Here is a 17,446-nt window from a genome sequence, read left to right on the forward strand (position 1 = left end):
TGGCTATCAAGTCAGCGTGTTGTGAACCAACTGTGGATTCTTCTTTTATCATGCATCTCTTTCTGATCAGAATAGTACAGCATGCTGTCGAGTGGAAATGATGTGGTAGCAGCTGAGCAAATAATACTGAGGCGGTGTGAGATGCTGCAATCACATATCATGCATATTTGTACTCTGCTATTGGTCATATATTATTTCCCCCACATTTTTCCAATGTTGAGTCTTTTAATCCATATGTAGCTGGCGCAGTGTAAGTCTATCCGAGCCACTGCAGTACTAACAACCTCTTATGCATATCATCAGGGTACAGTGCCTCAAGTCAGCCTAGGAGCCCATTTTGCCCAGTGGTTGTATGTGGTATTGCAGAGGAAAGTCTCATGTTGCCTATAAAGCATTTCAAATTTAATTTTCTTGTCCAGTTGGGATTGTTGATAAGGAAAATACGATGATTTTTATAATTCACTTTTCAGTCCAGCCTGACAATACATCCACATACGTCTTTATTCCAGCAGTGCATGTTTGCTCTAAGCTGCTCTTCCTCTCTGGATTGTTGCCTTGGGCATATGTACAGATTCTCTGGTAGGTGTTCTCTCCCTGGACTGTATATAAAGATGGATGACATAGCAGCTTCCATAAAAGTGAAGACAAGAGTATTTACATATGTATGTGTAAGGATGAAAGAACGTCATCATCGAAAGCTGAGACTGACTCTATATTGGTTAAGCGCGTGTATCGGCAGGACCACCATAATGCACCTTCACTCCACTGTCACTACTACACACACTCCGGCTCCAAATGATGACAACAAGTGCAAGACACTCATACAACTGCATACTCGCTCATGAGTTAGCCAAGGTCATTGCAGCTCTAGTGGCTCTAATTTTGTAGCACATCGTTTTTTCATATTGGTGGTTGCTTTTGTAGTCGACTTATTTTGGCTGTAAACCCGCCCTCTGCTGGCAGCCATCCTAACATAAATTGCGTCCCATAAAGAGTGTGAAGTTTTAGGTTGTGTGTTTAGAGTTATACTGTATACTGACATTGTACATATATTGAGTGCTTTGATATTTTTGGAGGTACGCCACCTTTCACCCCTCTCTGATTATTTTGTGCTGTCCGGGGATTTGTGTTTTATTTTTGAATTTGTGTGTGTCGGGCGCCGTGTGTTGAGACTGCTTGGCCCATTTGGTCACTATCCTCTCTGCCACCTGCAGCGCCACTCCCCCAGCCTCCAGTGAACCTGTTATCTAATTTCAGTTGTTGTTGCTTGCTCCATATTTGGTTGTCTTTTCTTTTAGAGCCCTTGTAAATACCTATGATGGTATGTTTCAAGCCACAATCTTGTTTCTACCAGCTTTATCGAAATATTCTGTGGTTGGCTTGTATTTTTTTCAGTTTGTATCAAATTAATGCTAAACTTTCCGGCAGTAGCCCCCAGGGGTCGCTCCTGCTGATATAAATCATAGAATTTGTGTGTTCCCAAATGATTTGACGCACAGTTATGTCTTTGTTTTTGTATTTACATATTGAGCATTTTGGAGTCAAATATTTGTATGTAGCAGAATTATTTGATATGAGAATTATTGCTTGGTTTGCCTGAAACACAATTGTACAAAGGATCTCACACTATGATACAGCCATTTTAGATATTTGTTGATATCATTGAGATAAAAACACTCATGCTCACATTATGTTTGCAATTTAAAGTATTGAGTCTGTATAATATGCATTGGTGAGCATCCTTTAACCGCCGACACTGGTTTTAGTAGGCCAACATGTTTCCTATTCAAATTATGTTCTCAGAAATTATTCGCATCTATTTGAGTCTATAAACTCTCATTTATTGAATGTGTGATCTTACTTTTCCATTTCAACTTAATAAATAACCGACAGGATTGATATAAACTAAATATATTCACAATAAGCATTTCATTAACCAGAGTTAATTAAGGGTATATTTTTAACTAGATTTATAATAGAAAAAATTATATGCTTATGACAGAATGATGATAATCTGGTCTCACAAATTAGAATATTTTTCGGTATGTTCTTTTATAAAAGAATTTAAATTGCATTTAATGAGGTGCTGCTACGTAAAATACATTTTTTGCAGAAAATCAGAACTTCCATGTAGTCCTGTAGCCGAACCTTGTTTTTTCAACTCGATTTCTAATTAAGTCTGAATGACCTTTATTGTAAGACAGCCTTTCAATAACCATCATTTGAAACGTGCATCTTTGCAAACAGAGGAGTGATTGCTGAACTGCGGCAGCAAGGAGTTCATGACTTCTCAAGAAATTACAAGTCTATTGAATATCAGCACACAACAAGAACTTTATTTCTACAAAGGCAGACAGATTAGGACTCTGTAGCCTTGAGTGATTTTGTTTGACATCGAAATTGCTATTTCATTCATTTCTAATTGTGTGTCTATGATGGATGAAGTCTCAAGCAGAATTACGGGGTCTTTGTGGAGATTAATTGTAAATTAGTTATTGCTGTACTTTTGGGCAGATGCGTGGTATTGCACAGCTTGATTCATTCAAAATAAGACTCACAGACACACACACACAGAGGCACAGATGTTGTTTTGAGATTCATGTTAACATTTAATGTTGAACTGATGAAGTGCGAGTAACATGATTTCTCTGTTCCATTAATCATTGTAGGTATACACACGTCGCTATGGTAACCTCAGGTAGATGGATTTGTTATGGCGTCTTGGGTTAAATCAAATGATTTAATTTGCCCAGAATTGAAATGAGACAAAAAAGCAGGTATATGAGGCTGTTGTCTGACACAGCATTGCTTCTTTGCTGAGTGCAAATGTCAGGATGTGCACCTGTTAACAATGGCAATGCTAACATCATAATAGTAATCAGATCAGAAAGCTGTTGAGAGTTTAATCTGGACCATAGATTGTACACAAGATGGACCAATGGTCCCCACGTCCTCCCCTAACCCAGAAATGTGGCTTATATATCCTAGATTCAAATATTGACATATTGTGCAGGGATGGAGCTGTGGTATCGAGGTCCCACTGGACCACAAACGTTCCAGCCAATCCTGACTCGCCGCCTGTTTTTATAGCATCAAATGACTAATAAAACAAAGAAGCATTTGAACTAACATCAGTGTCATAAGAATGGTGTACAATAACATTCTTATTGACGTATACTTTTTAGTTTGGTCCATGCCCCATCAATCAATACGGGGGAGGCGGGATTTAATATGGAGACCAAGACAATTTGACTTCATTTTTTAAGGGGTGTCCATATTTATAAACATGTAGTCTAGACAAAAGTGGCTTAACTGTGACCAGGTGGCCTAGCAACCAACTGAGAAGCAATCTCCATAGTGGGAGATACGTCCCCATCTGGCTTAAAGTCTTCCCGATATGTTTCTTGTCGTATCATATCTTTTTTTTCAATTATCATTGTACAGATTACCCCGTGTAGGTAGAAAAACAATAAGTCTAATGAGTCGATAATGAAACTTTCTCATCGTACTATCTGATGAACAGGAGGATTGGATATCTGATTAAAATCTTGTTCACACACAGTTTTGCAGGCTGCGCACATCACAGAGTTGTAATTCTCTTTGAAAAAAATGCGGTTGTTTCAGTTAGTGATCACTGCTGTAGGTGCAATGGTCAAAGATAAAGCACTGCAACAATCACAAATAATCCAGTATTAACAAGTTGCCCCCTCAATCGTATCACCCCAAATTCATTAATGTTCTCTCTATATTTAGAGTGATTTAAGTGTCTCATCTCAGTGAATCATTTCTGATAGGTAACCTCACCCTTCTTCGTCTGGCTCCCTCCCAGCTCCATCTTTGTTCCGGCCAAGGCTTAAAGGCTGAACATGGGTGCACTGACACCACAGGATGAGCAGAGAGCACAAAGCCAGAGCTAATTAAAGAAAGCAAACTTCAGCGGCCGTGTCTCACCCTCATTGACCTTTATCAAAACACTGGCATTCATGTCGGGCAACTGCTGGCGCTTTTCACTGCAGGCAATGTGGAGGCAGAGGTAAACAAGCACATGCTCATTAGATTGCACCAGAGACAGTCCCATCACCCCAGCAATCTTGTGATGCTTAACAATTCAACTCCCCCCGAATAGGGATTTTGAGCTACAGATGGGCTAATGAAAACGTCACAGATGTTAATAAATTACAAGTCACATTTCATGTCACTGGATACAAAACAACTAAACGTAATCAAACATTTTCCAACGCGTCATATCACCTTCATGGTTTACCTGTTTTTCTTGGAATAACTTCCCATATTTGTCTTCACTGTCAGCACACTCTTGTAACAATATAGTAGGATGGAGTAGAAGGGCCTCTTCAAAGGAAAGATTTTTGAGAGAGAAATTCCAATATTTTAGAATTGGCTTTTTGAAATTTGTTGAACATGTTGGTGTTCAACGCTGCGGTTGTGAAGTAGCAGCTAAACAAACAAACAACCGACCAATGAATGTAGAAACAGGCTGATTCTTTGTTTAAGTCATGCCGCTTGTCAAGAGGAGCTCCAGCATGTTGGTGAATAATTCAGCTGGAGGAGACGGCAGCAAACAAAGCAAATGTTTTAGGCCAAGTCATTCTGCATTCAGAACCAAAGTGAGAAGCCTTGTTATCTCTCGATGGAGATCGAGTGTGATCATGTTCAGCATTTCCCTTTACGTCATGTTTTAATAATGTTCCTACCCACACAAAAAAACACGAATGACAACAAACACACTAAATCATGTGTGGAATGAAACCATCATTGGGCTGAGCTAAAAACTGTTAAAATAATTTGAGACAATGCCCAACTGTGATGTATGACTGAGAAAGCAGCAAATGCCGGATGGCAGCACAAGTAGACTTTTCTTCTTGGGTGTAGTTACTCTTTAAGGACATGTCAGTTTGATGAATAGAGATAAAGTCAACACAGCAGTGTTTCATGTTAATGACTAATGGGCACTGACAGCATCTTTTGATGGGCTTTTGAAGCATCGTAGACTCCAACTCTTTCTTTTTTCAAAAATGAAACCCCACACAATATGATGTTGAATATTGACTGTGTTGTAGTAATGTAATCACCCTGGTTTCTTTACCCTTGCTCCTTTCTTTTTTCAGGATTTACTGAGGGGGGGTTTGAGCCTCCTGCAGAGCCACACATTAACAAACACAGACCTATGGGCGATTTCTAGAATTTCCAATTCACCTGACCTGCATGACTGAACTGCTGGAGGATACGGGAGCACCCAGAGGAGACACGTGAATGCAGCGAGCATGCACATCGAGAAGGGTCCCAGTCGGCCCTGGTTGTGTTCATACCCGGAGCATTCTTGCTGTGAGGATAAGCAATGTGGAAACATGCCCTCCTAATATGATTAATACTGTGGAAACGTAAATTATGCTGAATTCCCCACCTTGAACACTAAGATTTAAAAAAAAAAAGCAATTATTTGAGACCGTTAAGATTCATGCTCTTATGTTAATGATCAGAAAAAAAGCAAAATATTTTTAATGCACTGAGTGGGTTGTAAATAACCGGTTGGCACAATGTAAAAATTTCACTTAAGTTGTCATATCGGCGGATAAAAAGTGTGCTTGCTCCTGTGTGGAGTTCAGGAAGCTGTGTGGATGAATAACAGCATATTCTTTCACCAGCACTAGTCCCTTAGCACCTCGGCCTAGACATTGCAGTGACCTCAGCCAGCCACCACTGTAGATTAGCCATGGGGAGGAGATAACTCACGCTGTCACAGCTCTGTGTCACACAGTTTGAGTCATTCTATCCAAGCTCACAAAGTGATACTTCCAACAAACTCATGCATTTCTCTGCCTCTCCAGTTTCGTATGTTTGCTTTGTTTTACGTCTCTTCTTACTGTTCTTTGCCTAACGCCTTTCTCTCTGTTATGTCTTCAGCTCCTTGCTTAGTCTTTCTATGTGGAGTTTGCATGTTTCCCTACACAATCATGTGGGTTTTCTCTGGGTACGACCTGGCTTCCAAAACACATGCAGATTGGGGTTAGGTTATGGAGACCTTAAATTGATTGTAGGTGTGAATGGTTGTTTGCCTCCATATGTTGGTCCTGTGATTGACTGGTGACCTGTCCAAGGGTTTACCCCACCTTTTGACCAATGTTGGCTGGGATTGGCTCTGGCTCCCCCATGACCCTGAAAAGATAAGCTGTATAAAAGGTGGATGGATCTTTGGATCAGCTGGAGTCGACAGCCAAAGTAAGAGTTAAACAAACATGTTGATGAGGATTTCTTTATCTTATCAAACAATGATTAACCAAAGATGGACGTCATGGGCCCCATGGCAGCACATTTGTAGACATGTTTGCTGTAAAAGCTGTAAAAAATAATGTACTGACATTTTTACAGTACACGCCATAAATATGCTGTGTGTTGTGAACTCACCAGTGACGTCTCTGAAACACTTTCATCAAAGACAGACGGAAATTAGCCTTAGCCTTGTTGCCATTAAATTATAAAAGCAAAAACACATTTCAACTCCATTATAAATGTTTCACGGTAACACAAACTCAAGAGAACTGAAAGTTTTTTTGGTTGTTGACGAGATTTTTCTTTTTGTTGCAAGAAATCAGAGTATCTTTAAGTCTTGATCATGAGGCTGAATTACACAATATTCCCAGAATGTCTCCTTTCTCCTCTTATCTCATTACTTTATCTCTCATAAATCAGAGTGTTGGATATATAAAAGATAAATTACCCCCTTGAACTGCTGCAGTGTTAATTACAATTGACCGCAGCAGCTTTATCCACAGGATCTTTAGCCCAAGCTAATAAACATGACAACTTTTGTCAGAAATATGAATCAATCCTTTAAGATATGTGTATTTTTTCTTCCCAGCTTGACCTGTACTTTTTCTTTTAACGTGAACCCTTGTAGCAACAACTGCTCACTTCATCTTGGGAGCTGATGCTACCTGTTAACATCACATCCGCACTGTGAGGACGGGGATTGAGGAAGCTTTTAAGTGAGCTTTTCGACAGAGCCGGCATGTCTCTTTGTGTCTCACATCAAGCCGACAGGAATTCAATAATTCTGGGGTCTCATTAAGTGCTGGCAATTTACCTGCTGTAACGTGTCAGGAGCACATCTGCAGTGAGAGCCCCTTAGCACACCAAGTCTGGAGTGCAGCACAATCTGCAGCAGCAGCAGCGGTTATTGTTCATGCAGCACCTCACCCTGGTGCCCAGTGCCTCACAATTCTTATTCAGAGAGAGACCTTCTCACAGCTACCGTGCCTCCCATCCATTTGCTTTGCCACTGACGGAGAGGGAGAAAAAGGGAGGAAATCAATGAAACCAAGACTCAATAGGACTCCTCCATTGCCGAGCCCATCTGCTCCTTTTTAAAAAAGATGATGTAAAGTTAAGTCCTGAAAATAGCTGCAGTCTGGTGTTAATCCTTTCCACCGATTGTTGAATATTGTATAATGAGCTATTGAAAGTCCTCAAAACTGGACCTTGTGCGACCTGGTGTTGTTTGCAGTTGCCTCGTGGTGCCTCCCCCTGATGGCACAGTCTATTCATCAATAGCAATATAACTATCAGAGTTAAATTCACTATTGAAAATGAACCATTCTTAAGGGGAACTTGAATCCTGTGACATTTAGGGCAGAAGGCTTCATGCTCCATGAACCTAATGCAGAATAAACTTGTGGATGTGTGCAGCACGCAGCAGTTCTCCTGTGAGGACTAACTCGGATACACCCAAGAGAACCCTATGGTTTTTTGCTTTAAGCTTGTTAAGCACCCTTTGTTTGTTTCGTCTTTGCTTAGCAATATATCACAGCCAAGTATCCCACACATACACATTATCTGCCTGGTGTGATTCACCCTTCACGGGTCAAAATTCATACCTTTTCCCCTAATATTATCTCACGCCCCCCCTTTTCTTTTATCTCTGTTGTAACCAGGCATAGCATTTGTAACTGTTATCTGTGTTATGCAATGAAAGATGGTGTGTTGTCAAAGCGGACTTTATTCAAAATGAAAGCGAAGAAAGGGGAGAGATTGCACAGATACTGTCGAGGAATAATTTATAGGTGCGAGTCAATAAACAACGCGCAACTGGTATAGAAGCCATAAATGCGGAAACTGATGCTTTATATGAAGTTACAAAAACGTGAAAGCATTCATTATGTCCATTCAGCCATCAGTAAATAGTCTGCTGGCAGCACTGTTAAGAATCCTTTCATTTATTCACCAGTATTTGAACCAGACTTCCTTGTTGTTACCATCATAGACTTTTTATCCTCACTTTGCCTGAATCTGTCACACTTTGGCCACTTTATTCAAAATGTAATCAAAGAGTTTAAATTACAGACGAAGAGTATGTTTTTTTTCTGTCTACTGACGAGCTGTAAATAATGTTTGATATAAAAGCCAGCTCCAAAGCAGGAATATTTTGTTTTGATGTTGGAGCATCCTTTTGGTTTACATCTTAGACATGCACTCTGCTTTTTTCAAAATGGGAGTTGATTTTTATGCAGTGGATCTCAAGCACAGGGCTTGATATCTGTTTCACCCTGATGTGCTGGAAACGGCAATGCATTCCCTAGGACATCCGGGAGGGCTCTTACTATATATGTCATATGCACGATTTCGTCATAAGTACGCTTTGACACGTGTACCTGGGCGGTCGAATTACGACGTACCAAGGATTACACCACTGTCACAGTCATGGCTAACGTGAGCAACTCGATCGTGTCGTTAAAGAAATGCCGTTCAGTCGTCGTAGCAATGAGGAAGAATTGTCAACCAAAGAATAAGGACCATAAGGCAAGCATCTACAAAAGGAGGGAAATGTTATAAGCGAGATTTTCACAGAACTGGTGTGAGCGGAAGGCATGGTTAACAGGATGCGAACGAGCTAACGCCTTGTTTTTCTCCCCCTGTTGTTCTATTTCACCCCGAATCTATAAAGGACAAATTTGAAGTATCCTTGATCTCATGTCTTTTGTAAGCTTGTCACACAAAGTAACGTATGCAGGCAGCCCCTTAGCCACTTTAAGGCTATTCCCTAAATTATTCCTAATGTTTAATATAGAAAATTAATTAAAACATGAATGAGGCTTCAATATCTAAATGTGGAATAATGTTTTTTCTAAGTAAAGGAAGTATAGCCGTTATTAAAAGTATCCTTATTCTGAAGCAACTTGGTATGCACGTCATCACGATCTCCCGCAATTACATTCTCTGTCACAATACTTGAGGAGCAGCCTTTGTGAACTGGAGAGACCCCATGTAATTTCTTTCTTCTTTTTATCCTGAAAGGCGCCGACTCCTTCCTGTGTCTCCTCAGACGACTTGTGTAAAGATATGGCTACAGGCGATTGATTGAATAATCCTCCGCAGCCCTTATCTCAGCCCAGTTCATCACTCCATCCAACTTATTGAGCAAATCTCCATATCTCCTCACACTAGTCCACAGGTGACAACACTGTTCCCAGGTCTATCTCAGCACTCAGCCCTCCGTCTCTCTCTCTCTCTCTCTCTCTCTCTATCTTTTCCTTTCGCTTGTCACTTTCTTTTTTCTCTCGGTGTATTCAGACCCGACATATTGTGGCTCATAGTGCCCACGTTAATCAATAACAAGTCATTACGTTGTCAGATAGTTTGTCTCTATTTTATGATAATCTACTATTAAATGCCATACCACTTAATAATGCCATTAAATCACCAATCTGAATGTAGCCGGGTTAAACCAGAGCAAGGTTTCTATTGATGAAATCATGGTCATTTTTTTTTTTTTTCTACAGCCGTTGGCCTTTTTTCCCACTCCATGCTGTGGCCTTGTGGAAAGACGAATGTTTCTATTTATTCTCATTTCAGACGTTGAAGATGGTACAAATCAATGCTTGACTCCTCACTTTAACCTTGGGATGTCATTACTGTGCTCACATTAAAGCCAGGCTTGACTTGAGCTAATTTAGCTAAATGAGGATATCTCCCAGCAGAGATGGAATGATGAAGGGGAGCCTTGGAAGCGTGACATTTATCCCTGCAGGAAAAACTATGGAATCATTGTCGAATCTTTTATTGGACTAAAATGCAAATAACATTCATGGTTGTGTGTTTTTGTTCAATGCAATTGAGTTGTTTGGTCTTTTAAATAGTATGTACTCATTCATCTGTCCATTTGTTTGATAGTTGGTTTGTTTATGGATCAGGGGACAGATCCAGGGAATACTTTTATAACTTTTGACATTTTCACAGATTTCCCAGGGAATAAGTCATGGATCTTGATGAAAAGAATCTGGAATATTTTTGGATTAATATCTATAAGCCTCTATACATCCTGGTGCAGCTTGATTGAATTTAATTGGACCATCGGGCCTTGGCAGATGTATAATATGTTCTCTACTGAGTGCTATACTAGCAAAACAAATTTAAGCTAACATGACTCTGAGGGGGGGGGGATATGTTAAACTGAGGATTTAGGAATTATTCCAGAATTTTTTAAATATTAATTTGAACACAGTTCAGGAGATCTAGTGCTTTACACACTTCCAGAATGGGAATTTAAGGAAATGTTACATTTGGTAAGAGTGCTGTAGGATCAGGCCTATTGTATGGGTGGACTGTTTATGTGCTCTGCTAATAGAACATGATATGACTTCTCACAACCAAGTATGTGGTCATTTTCATGTTTGAATGTGCGACAAATATACAATTTAAGAAAAAATACAGGTATTCTGTGTCTATTATCAGGCTTTGTCTACGCAAACATCATTATCATCAAACGTATCCTTTCTGTTGCTTCAGGAAAGCATTTCACTGATGCAGAATGTGCAATATCGACAGACTGACTGAGAAGGAGTCCAGTAGTGGGAGTGTGAATGTCTCCTTGTGAGATAGTCACACATCTTATCGCCCCACGTATTCAGACACTTACCTCATTTATATGGTGTGTGTGTTTACTTGTCGACGGTTTCTTCGCCACCCTTATCAATCACCCATCAGCCTCTGTTGGATTTGTGCATCTGGGTAATCTTGAATCTAGCTCGGATGGCAATTGTTCTCATTGTGCATTGAGATAGTTCTTTATGCCGCTACCGGATCTGTCCATCATGGACAGGCTGGAGGTGAGCTCCTCCAGCCTGATGCTTGCAGACACTCATTACTGGCTCAGAGTGAGTCTTGATCAGAATAATGAGAAATTAAATATTTTAAGAGGGAAGGATACCCGCTTTTTCAAGCCTTAATCAATTTTATAGATATTGTCAGGGAATTAAATTAGACAAGATCAAATTTGCATTTTCTAACTATCACTAAAAGCCTCCCTCCCTTCCTGGCAGAGTCCAAATCCAGAATCAGAGTCTCTTCCACTGTAAACGTCTTCATTAAAATAATACATTTTGTTCTGAAGCAGGAGGTTGCTTTAAGTTTCAAATTTGTGCATCCAGCGTATAATGAAAGGGAGAGTGGAGGAAGTCCTTTGCAGACATGAGGTTCTTTAAATAGAAAGATATAAATGTGTTTGGGGTCAGAGAGGATACAATGTCTACTACCTAGAGAATGTTGGCTTGTCATCGGGTGTGCTGAAACGTACTGACACAAGCGATGCCATGGTTCAGGGTGAACATCTAGTCAGGAAATGCTCAATTGAATAAAACCACAGAAAAATGGCCCAAAAAAAAAACTCATGCACTGAGACACTGAAAGAATTTGTTGAATTTGGGGCTGAAATTAAAGACAATAATACGTGTAAAGAGACACTATTGTTCATATACCTTGAATAACCTAAAGGATTAATTAAACCATCGCCCACGTGGCTTTGCTTTAATTGCTAACTGAATAGAATAGAATTTTCTGCCATTACATACAAAACAACAACGTTTATGCCATTAAGTCCAGGACGGAGAATCACCGCTCATTGTGCCAAATGTGTGCATCAAACATTAATGCTGCAAGATGGGCCATATGGATGGATGGTGCTGAGGCGGCATGTACATTTATAGTCGGATGCTTTTCAAAGACTCAAACAGTGAGTCTTTTTATTTATTTAAATCATTAAGATCCCACTAAACTCCTTCCACTAATGTCAAACGAGTGCCAATATATATCTTAATGAATGAATAATCGTTAAACTGTGGATCTTGCGGAGGATCATTGAAATGACTGTGAATAATGACCGAGCAGATGAGACAGTTGGCCCAGCCGCTGTCTGAGTTGTGTACATGATAGAGGTATTATTCAAGTGCTCAGCTCCAATCATTGCACTTGACAGTACAGGTATGCAGAAAATATATAAGTGGGAGTCAATGAGCCCCACACATGGAGTCACATTCAACAGCTTTACTCTCAATAACTTCACAAACCCAAATACAGTTTTTCAACTTATGAACGCCACCTGTATGTTCTTTTTGAATTTGTCAGATTGTTATATTCACACCTACACTTCTCAGCGGTGGGTGGATGTATTATAACCAGTGGTGTTTGTCCGTCTGTCCCACAACCAGGCAGTTTAAATCATATTTGTTAGATAGTTGGAGGCAGAATTATTATCTACTTTTTTTTCAAATTCATCAAAAGTCAAAGACACAGCATGGGATCAGAACGTGAGCCTACTGCATTGGGAGTGCACTCAAAAGCACTCAAAAATACAAACAAGTACAAATGAATAGATATTGTATTCAGTTTTTTTATTGGCTTACATCCCTCTTCTGATAATAATGTCAGAATTTGTACAATATATATATACCTTACTCGTTTAGCCTAAGGTTAAAAAGTTAACAAACTCTATACATGTTAACAAAATAGAACATTGGCTAATACGGCATTCAGTGCATTTCTAGTCTTTGAGAAAGTTTGATGAGGCCAGTCCAACAATGTAGCACAGGTAAAAAGGGTTTTAGCTAATTTAGAGAGGCAGCATTTGAAATCGATGGATTTATTTGTTATTGGGAAATAACAAGGAAGACGGACAGAGCCACAGGAAATTGAGAAAGTTATTACTGAGACCAAGTGGGAATAGCAGTGTCTCAACTGCATGCTCAGGTTTGTGAGGGAGAGCTGCTCTTTAGTTGGCCGGCCAGTCTGGCTCACTGGTTCTCGAATGTGCTTTCCAAGGCACATCTTTATATGATTATATTTAAATCGTCATAACTGAGAGCGATTACCAGACTCACCTCAGTGGGATGGACGAGAGAGCAATGTAGTCAACAGATACTCAAACTTCAAAAGAGCAAACCACAGGAAAGGGTGAGGTCACATGATGCTATGGGAGATGAATGTTTTTACAGTGCAGTAAGTCATTAATAACAATATGATGTTGACCAATGTACATCTGTAGCTCCATTGAATATTAGCCTGTTAGCCTATTGGCATTTGGTAGTGTTACAATATGGGACCTTCATTCTATATGGAGAAATTAATATTGATCACTGTGCATGGATGGAATAATGCATTGATGATTTGCTTGAGGGTGGTTGATATCTCAAAATGCCTGGTTAACTCACTGTGTTGTTATCAAATCATCAGATTAAACAAAGAAGAATTCTTTTAGAGTTTGGATGTTCCGACTGGGTCTTTTTTTTATGAGCCGGACAGGAGAGCGAGGAAGAGGGAGCGGAGGAGATGAGGAGTGAGAGAGACAGATGAGACACCAAAAGAGAGAGGTGAGGAAGAGGAGAGCATCAGAGAGACAGAATAGACACAGAGTTAACACATTAAGTCAGGGGCTGAAATTTGTCACGGTTCAGAAAGAAGCGCTCGACACACAATAGAGGCAGAAGCTAAATTTACCTCTAGTCAATTTTATTTATATCTGGTCAATATAAATTCTAAATTTAACAAAGCACTAGCAACGTTCAATTCTAACACATCTCTTTGTTTCCATTAAAGCTAAATGGAATATTGAAGTTAAATGTTTTGAGAGCCAGCCTCCACACCTGACTAAGACATTTGATAGAAAACTGTTTCACATCTTTCTAAGTATTAGCTGACCCGAACAATTGAGCAATATGATATAGTCAAATTTTATTAGATAACTGTGTGGAGACAGAAGAAAGGAATTATATGATATTCAAGCATTTGCCCAAAAATGTAGATGTTTTGTACCTTTACAAATTCATTTTACATCAAACTCTTCAAACTGTACCGGATCCTCATTGTCACCTATCAAATCAGTAGTTAACATGGGTACAATGTAGTATCCTTAAGTTGCAGTAAGTAAAAAGTCTTCAAACTTACTGAGAAAATGTCTGTATAACTAGAGAAATGCAGCATTGTTGAAAACTGGCTTCTAAAAAATGCTCTGGCACAATAAATATTGCATAGTTTGCCCTTTCTACAGATCGAATGTGTCACTGAGCAGCACATATTATTGAAATGTGTGCATTCGCTCACACTCTGAGGTACATTTGAATAGTAACAAGCAATTGAACAAAACAATTTGAATCATGAGTGATTTCCACTTTAAAAAACAGGCATTTCTGAAGCACACCTTTCCTCAAACGTGATGTTTTGCTCATTTAGGGCTGGTGCACTCCTGACTATAATCGGTCTATAAATTTGCCCCTTCAGACAATCGTGGGGGTGTTCCTGACTGGAGGTCGCTCGGTGCGGATTATCTGACAAAATAATCGTGAAGTGTGAGGGGTTTATAAAAAGAATCGTAAGGCTGTACCGACTCAGTCAGAGCCAGGGTCGGACTGGGAGAATAATCCAGGCCGGGAACTCGACTAGTTTCCAGTCCACACTTCACGGTAAGGACTTGACCTCTAATTTTGTAGGCCAACGCTATTTGGGTTATATCACTGCCCTCTGCCATAAGAATCTCCATTTCTCTTGCTACAACCAAAAGAGTGAAAATCTGATATTTCCAGTTTTTTTTTGTGCTGATATTGTCTGTGAAAATCTGAGGTGATGAACCGTAATTTTGAGGTGAAATTAGTCTGTGGAAATTTGTCTGTTCTTGAATTAGGTTTTTTCTTCATTATAAAGTTCACACAGTGGTAATGAGCTCCACTTATCCATTTGATTCAAAATGGTTCCTGCAAATCATTGTTTCATTTGTAAACAAGCGAGCAAATTGCTGTGAAATCTTCAAGGTTTACTAAATGTAAGAAGCATTGTTTGTCTTTTGTTGTTGTGTTGTGTTGTTGTGATTAGTAGCCCACTAAACCATTCAAACTGATGTGTTTAACTCTAACACTGTTAAATGATCAGAGCCATGATCCTGTATCTTTATTCAGAAAGACGTACACAGGTAGATGTCACCTTACTTGTTATATTTATTTACCACATTTACCAAATTCATAATATTTACTTCAATACTAAACTTCTATCTACACACCCCTCTCTTCACTCTCCCCTGCTGCTGCTCCTCTCTCCTCCACATCCTCTCATCACGCTCCAGCTCTTTTTCTGTCACTCAGCTTCTCAAAGAAGGCAAGGTAGGATTTGGGGGAAGCTTGTCTCTTGTTTGTTTCTGTCTATATCCGCTCGTCGTTATCTCTCACTACCTCCTCGAGCTCCGCCCGTTCACTTTTCTGAATGTAAACTTGCTCTTATAGAGATCTATTTACTTTGTTGACGGCCTCCACCTTTCTGCATCTGTCTCTCAGATCACATCCAGCGTCTCTGCCCAACTCTTCTTCAGCTCCTTTTCTGTTGCAGTGAGCACAGCCAGGCAGTCAATGTAGGCGTTGGTGCAAGCTCTCCTTTTCTTAGTAGCACTCATGATGAGCTGGTTCTTGTCAGTGGTTTCTTCTCATCCTCCAGCGTCCTCTGTCCGACCTTCAGCAGATTGACCTGCTCCTTCAGAGCCTGGTTCTCCTTCTCCACCCTCCACCTCCATGCCGTTTCTTTGTCTCTCAGCTGGTCCCGGAGCTGCTCCACCTGCTCCTTCAGAGACGAGTTTCCATCCTTGAGAGCCTTAATTTCACACACACAGAGAGAGAGAGAGAGAGAGAGAGAGAGAGAGAGAGAGAGAGAGAGAGAGAGAGAGAGAGAGAGAGAGAGAGAGAGAGAGAGAGAGAGAGAGAGAGAGAGAGAGAGAGAGAGAGAGAGAGAGAGAGAGAGAGAGAGAGAGAGAGAGAGAGAGAGAGAGAGAGAGAGAGAGAGAGAGATGGGATCTTCCACGTTTTTTTTAAACGGTCAAGAGTTGAAAGTCCTCCAGTGTGCAGCAGCCCTTACTTGCATTTCACTTGATGTTGGTGAAATGTCAAAATTCATATTCACTCAAATTAAAGGATTATTTATTTTTTTCCACCACATGGAAAAAGCCCTATCTGCTATATCTGAATGCCAATTGTACAGAAGGTTTGTACATATCAATTTTAATTTTTAAATCTTATAAGAAATGACTATAGTATGTGTTCAAACCATTTATTTCCGTAAGAGGCTCAATGCCCCTTAACAAACAACACGTTTTACCTTAACTGTTAGTAGCATACCTCTGTAATGTGTGCTTGTGTGGTTCCACGGCCAAATGTATTTATTGGCTCATCTACCTTTCCTGCAGCATGTGACATGTGGCGGGGCGGTGATGAAACAACCTCCGTGGTCAAACTGATAAATAATAGCCAGGGTTTCTCCGCTCATTTCCTTTGATTGACTCAAGCTCACACTTAAAAGGAAATGAACCTGGGCAGGAGTGACAAGCCTATTCAGCGTAATGCATCGTGGTCGTTCTAAGACTCCAGATTTGTGCCTGCTGTCTGGGAGAAGCCGCCATCCTCTGCCGTAGGAGTGGTTAATGAAGTGTGTTCCGGGGCCCTGGTTGGCAGTTTGACGAAACCCAGAACTGGGCGATGCTCTTCCCTTCCCCCCGATGAAAGGACTGGGGGGGGGAGTGAGATGGCTGTGAATTGGCCGATTTCTCTTCCTGTCAGGAACAGCGAGCAACCAGCCTTTGCCATGCAGCTGTTAACTCCTTTTAATTGTAGCTCTTCACAGTGCTCGGAATACAAGTGGACTCTGATTTACCCGGCTCCTTCTCACGTTAGTGTTTGAATTGTTATGAATTACTCCTATTTTGAGACTATTATTTCTGACCTCACCCTTCAACCAGTTTCTTTTCAAGCTAAAAGAGGATCAGTGTTAGAATACATTAACAGGCTTCCGTTGAGCTCAATTTTCGAGCAGGCAAAAATCATTCCTGAGATGTTTGGACTATTTCCAAATGAGTGCCCTTTGAATGTCGCCTCTCCTGAGGTATACTTAAAGAGTTGTGAACAGGAGCGCCAGGGTTTGTGAATACTTTATCATTAGTTGCTGATTTACTGGCCTATCATCAACAGTCACTTTTAAGTTAAGTCTTTCTGTTAATACACTGGGTTATTCAAGCATGCAAAAGTAATTTCTGTACTAATCCAAGAGAGAGAGAGAAAATGAGGCTGATAAGACGGATTCCCGCTGGCCCACTGGGGACGAAGGCTGCTTCCCTCAGAGTAGCAGCGACAAG

The 17,446-nt window shown here is 40.3% G+C and overlaps 1 protein-coding gene across 1 annotated transcript in view; it reads left to right on the forward strand.

Moving 5' to 3' along the window:
• The window catches only part of LOC133966586 (neurexin-1a-like), a 294,707-nt gene that overhangs the window by 16,438 nt on the left and 260,823 nt on the right, over window positions 1-17,446 (forward strand). Inside the window, 1 exon segment of the mRNA XM_062401563.1 lies at window positions 5,127-5,343. The gene's annotated coding sequence lies outside the window, so the exon portion shown is untranslated.

The sequence above is a fragment of the Platichthys flesus genome, chromosome 12, assembly GCF_949316205.1.
Source record: "Platichthys flesus chromosome 12, fPlaFle2.1, whole genome shotgun sequence".
Lineage (NCBI taxonomy): Eukaryota > Metazoa > Chordata > Actinopteri > Pleuronectiformes > Pleuronectidae > Platichthys > Platichthys flesus.